Below are 6,120 nucleotides of genomic sequence, written 5' to 3'. Positions count from 1 at the left end.
CAATTAATTCATGGGCATAGATATTTTATTTAGTTTTTATATTTAGTTTATTTATAGTTTATTTAGTTTCTAAAATCCAATTAGCTAGATATTTTATTTGATTTTGTTTTTATATTTAAGTAGTTGAGTTTTGGAAAGTTTTTATATTTTGTTAATAGAAATAGATATGAGGACTTAAAGGGTTTATATTTAGGTAGTGCTTGAGCCAAGGAAAATGATAGTCCACTATCTTGACCCTATGCATCACAAACCATGTGAGGACTTAAAGGATATCGTAAACATGTAAGTTCTTCCTATTATTTTTCATAGTATTATTTTTAAATAAAAAAAAATACATTCACCTCAAACACATTTTTTTTATTATTTATATATATTAAAACATATAACATTAAAAATGTACCCATTGAACTTATTTACATAGGGCTCTTCGAATATCTGCAAAGAAAACATCAAAGAGGGAGCCATCTTAGCAACTAGTGCAGGTGACATCCAAAAATTTTTCTTTACACATTAGCTTATGCATTTGCACCATTTATATATGTGAGTACTAATGTTATTTTATAATTGATCGATTAGTGTCCAAGACAAGAAGGAGGGTTCGAATGTGGCTACTTTGTTATGAGATTCATTAAAGAGATAATTTTTTATCCTACAATTATTGCTTCAAAGGTATTACTTATTTAATGAATTGTACATAGTTTTAGGCTTCCAAATGTTATGCATTTTAATGTTATTTTCTTATTTGATTTCAGTTTGGTAATAAAAAAAACATATTCTCAAGTAGAATTCGATGAAATTAGAGGAGAATGGGCTACTTTTGTGCTACAACTAATCATGAATCATGTTGATGCATCATGATCACCATGCATGGTGAGTCCCTTAGCTACTACATGAATTTTTCCATAGGTATTGTATAGTAATGCTTATTCTTTGAATAATGTTTCTATTTGAAAAAAAAAATTAATTCTTATATTTGTTCATTTATGATAACATAGATCCATGTTTGTTTTCTTCAATAAAAATCTCTAAAACTCATTAAATTTTGAAATGCAGGTATACACTCTTGGGAGGGTGAAATGGAGAATAAAAAGAAAGAAGAAGACAACGAGATTTTGGGTTTTTAAATGCAACTCTTATGTCATACGTTGTAGGACATAAACGTTACTTTAATTGCAATTGAGAAATTTAGATTTTTAGATGGGACTTCTATGTCATTTTATGGTTAACCGGTTTTATGCTTATGAAATGGAGGTATACATGAATCTTGGGATCTTTAACATTTCTAAATCATGTTTTGGTATGTATTCACTCTTCTTTTTTAGTTTTGATGGGTTTGATATGTTGGACGTACTATCCTTTTGTGAACATTTGATATACAAATATTATTAGATGATCAATGTATTATGAGTTATTCCAGAAACATTACAGAAAAATGAGTTAAATATAATATGATTGTTATATTTATGGACAAAATATAAACAGGTTAATCTTATTAATTCATAAGCATTACAAAAATCAACAACTAAAACCAATCATATATTCCACAATAATTTACAATGATGTGATACCATAACTCAAAGGTGATGCATTTAATGTGACATCATAACTCAAAGATGATGTATTTAATGTGACACCCTATCATCACTAGAAATATAGGGTGTCACTTCTGAATGGGTCACCATTTATCTACTTTGGTGTCACTTCCAAATACGTCACCAATTGGTACCCTCTATGGTGTCAGTGGAGAAGGTGACGCTATGTTGTAGTGACATCTTATATTTATGGTGACTCGTTATAAATGTCACCATATACCTTTTTCCTTGTAGTGAGTGGAAATTGTGGGTTATAATGCCAGTTTCAATCTGAGGAGCACCTAATACATGAACTCCATTGTACAGTGTTTGCATTCAGTTTCGGAATTATAGTCAGCTTTAATCCAATATCAGCATTCTGGAAGAAGCAAATATTTGAACCATTCCTCTCATGTGTTGACTTGCTTATCATGTGGTCTATTTGGCAAGCTTGGTAGGAATGTCAAACCCGCGGTGTGCCCATGCAGATTTCCTTTGGTTTAATCAGCAAGACGAAGCTAAATGCAAAGATTATAGGCTGTTTTGTCTGCCACCGCAGGTTGTTGGGTGTCCATCTGTGTCTTTGCTTTTCCCATCTTCAAGTTTACTGGATAGACTAATCAAATTTCTGAAACTATGCACAGTTTGGTATTTGGTAGAAATTCCACGTGTTTGGAATAGGCTCTTACTCCACTATAGCCTTCCGTCTTTTCATTGTGCATCTGAAGACTTTTATGACAGTCACATGGCAATGCCGAATCAATGAACTTGCTGATCTGGTGGGAATTAATCTTGTTTCGAAAGACAGGAATGTCAGATACCACTTTTGTACACTCTTTCTCAGTGGCTTAGACAACCCGGTTTTCATGAAAATCTCGATACCGTGAAGGATTCTTTTGGTGTGGAGCCTAGCATCATTGGTGTAGGTCCAGCTATTGCAATCCAAATTACTGCAAGAAATGCTGGTCTTGAGGTTGCTGACATTGACCCATTTGAAATAAATGAGACGCTCGATGCATTTCAATACTTGAGATGAAGTACTATGGAAGAGACCACTGGTATGGTATGGTTCCCCTGTGCTTAACCGAGACTATGAAAAGCCAATCCCAAGGGAGATAGAATCAGAAATTTCAGATTCAGAGGTGTGGTTCAGTGATCCGCTCAAGACCCCAAGCTTAAGATCTCACTCTTGCCTAATTTTGACTTACAGGCTCACCTTCTTATACCCCTCTTCAAAACTCGCAAGTCTTTATACCCATCATCATGCACATCTTTAAAAATTGATTTTCAAAATAAAAATCTTGTTTTGATTTCATAGTTTATTATCCTTAGAATTTTTAGGTCTCAAAAATCCTATTTTTCAATAAAATTTGTTGTCAATCTCTTCGGCATGCAATTTTCATAACTTTCATGATTTTAAAATGTTTTAAAATAAGCAAAGAATAAATTCCGTAATTCCGAATAATGGAATTTATGGAATTAATTCATGCTAAAATAAACGGGCTTTGGGTGGGGCCCCACATACTTGACTTCATGATTGGTTTACTCTATTCTTTGATATTCGCTTAATTATATTTGTTCATCGTTCACTAACCATGTTTCATGGAAGCGCATTGTAAGTTATATATGCTATCCAGGTACATTCCCTAATACCCACTTTCTAAACCATATGAATATGATTGTCATTGCGTACTATGTCCATACGTGCTATCCTATTTGATTGTCTTGATATACATTTGATGATTGTTTGATTATCTTTGATAAAATGCATGTTGTGTGATGCATCTCAATACTAACTTTCATGTTTTATGATAGCGCTTTGAGAAGTCGTCCAGGTATGCACCCTAACTCTCTTTTATGGCAATTTGATCATATTCGGCATGTTATTTTTTTGAAATCATCTAGTCTACTTAGGTATCCGTAATTAACTGATTAATGGTCACACTTCCCTTAACTTTGTCAGTAGAGACCTTTATAGGGCTTAGAGGGGTGCTACCTTTCAAAGGTACCTTCCTAATAGGTAACCTGACCCCCGGACTTAGACTCGGGTTTTTCAAAGACATGCTTTTCCAAAAATTATGGAGTCATTTTTTTAGGGTTTTATTTCTTGTTTTATTTTCCCTTCAAAAATAAAAATAAAAATAAGTGGCGACTCCAACTTTTTTTCAAAAATCAATTTCTCACAAATAAAAAAGCGAGTCTCGCCGGTCGAGTGGGGACGCACGTGAAAAATGCGGGTCCACACTAAGATTGGACAAATTAAAATAAATTCTACTAGACCTAAATTTAATATTTCATAATCTTAGCCTAATTTAATGTACATCACAATTGTCCCATGTTCAAATTAAATAATTCAAATTGGTCAGGCTCCTATCAAATATTCAAATAATCCAACAAATTTCACCCATATTTTAGGCCCCAAAATTCATATCAATTAACAGACCCACATAAAAAAATATACATGGTCAAGGGAAATAAAATTTAAACTCAATCCAATAAGCTTAAACAAATAACAAATTAACAATAGACCCAAATCCAAATAAACAATATGCAATTGATAAATCCAAATATCCCAAATTAATTACTAATGTAATATAACCATAAAATCAAATTAACAAATTTCAAATTAATCCATCAACAATAAATTAACTCAAATTTCATATTAATTAACAAAGCCCAAACATAAGCCCACAAGCAAATATAAATACACAAACCCAATTTCAACGATAATTACTATCAAAATCAAATTAAGAAAAATTATGAAAAAAAAATTAATAATAATAATAATAATAATAATAATAATAATAATAATAATACCAAAACAAAAAAAAATGGAGAAAATAGACGAATCTGGGAGCCATGGGCGTTTTTTTTTTTGGCAGAGAAAATGGGTGGAAAAGAAATGTAGGTGGAAAAGAAATGGATCGCCATCAATGCGTCCCCGGGAGAGAAACAAAAAGGAAAAAAACGAAGAGAGAAAAAAAAATTTGGGAGGGGAGCGAGCTGCCCATTTTGCGAAGTGGAGCCAGAGAGTGAAATGGAGCCGCAGGAAAAGAAAAATGCGGGGGTGAGAGAAAGAAATGAGGGGGAAGGGGGAAGAAAGAAAAAAAAAATCCAGGGGCCGGCCGTGGGAAGAAGAAAAGTGGGGAAAAAGGGGAAAAAAATGGGGGGAAAAAGCGGGGGGAAAAGAAAAAAGAATGGTGGGGGCCGGCCCTATGGGAAGAATTGGGGGTGAGAGAGAGAAGAATGGGGGAGTGGTGGGGCCCACGGTGAGGGGTAGGAAGAGAGGAGAGAGGAGAGAGGAAAATGGAGGAGAAAATGGGAGAGAGAGAAAGGGGTGGCCGGTGGTGAGGGGTAGGAAGAGAGGAGAGAGAAAAGAGGAAATAGGAGAGATGAGAAAAGAAAATTAAAAATAAATAAAAATAAAACAAAATATAATAATAATAATAATAAAATTAAATTAAAAGTAATAGTAATAAAATAAAATAATATAATATACAAAATAATAAAAATTATTAAATAATGAGTGGGAAAAAAAAAACACATGTAATTGGGATTTGAAATCTAAATATAAAATTTGGTTCGAAATTAATATAAAAATAAAATTAGAACAAATTTTAGGGTTTACAATGGTATATGTTTTATTTTTTTGGATATTAATCATGTCTTTTTTACTCAAGTGACATGTTAGTACTTTTATAATTTTACTCACAAATCTTTGAAGTTGTGAAGTGATTTTTTTAAGGATAATTGAAGTGAAATTGATAAGAGGATATGGAAGACCATTTTTATAGAAAGAGGGAAATAAGGATGTATTTGTAGCCTTTCAATTTTCCATTCTCAAGTGAGATGGGTAGTGTCTTAGAAGGTTTAACGAGCTTTGACCCAAAATAGTGTGTTTTTAAAAAAAATTCCAAAAAATAAAGTTGTTTTCAAAATAATGCCCGATCTAATGTGTCTGTGCCACATAAGCTGCCACGTCATAAAACCGTAGTTGGTGACTACGGTTTTATTTTTCTAAAGTGGTTAGAAACCGTAGTTACCAACTGCGGTTTTAACTTTATATATTTATATATAATTTTAATTTTTTTAATAAAAATATTATATTATTTTGATTTTAAATATACTTATTTCATTATTTTAATAATAATAATATATGAAATTAAATAATTAATATTTTTAATTTGATATAAATATATTTTAAAATTTTATTAAAATAATATAATCTATATTTAATATAAATATATTTAGTTAATTATATTTAAATATAAATAAAATATAATAAATTATGAAAACTTATTAAAAAACAAATAATATAAATTATTATATTAATTAATAATTTTTTATATACTATATGTAAGTGGTATATAATGTCACATGTATATAAGTTCAATTAAGTTTAAAATTTATCATATTTTAATTTAAGTTCATAATATTATATCGATATGATAATAATTTATTTATATATTTAAATAAATATGCCAAATTTTAAAATTAAATTAAACTTTTATATATATATATATATATATATGTGTGTGTGTGTGATATT

At 30.8% G+C, this 6,120-nt stretch overlaps 1 long non-coding RNA gene across 1 annotated transcript; it reads left to right on the top strand.

Moving 5' to 3' along the window:
* The first annotated feature begins 462 nt into the window (after window positions 1-462).
* Window positions 463-1,101, top strand: LOC132254343 (uncharacterized). Its single transcript, XR_009466635.1, has 3 exons — window positions 463-669; window positions 753-870; window positions 1,054-1,101. It is a non-coding gene; the product is annotated as an uncharacterized LOC132254343 (long non-coding RNA).
* The last annotated feature ends 5,019 nt before the right edge of the window (window positions 1,102-6,120 follow it).

The sequence above is a fragment of the Vitis vinifera genome, chromosome 9 (assembly GCF_030704535.1).
Source record: "Vitis vinifera cultivar Pinot Noir 40024 chromosome 9, ASM3070453v1".
NCBI lineage: Eukaryota > Viridiplantae > Streptophyta > Magnoliopsida > Vitales > Vitaceae > Vitis > Vitis vinifera.
This window is presented reverse-complemented; position numbering and strand designations above follow the sequence as displayed.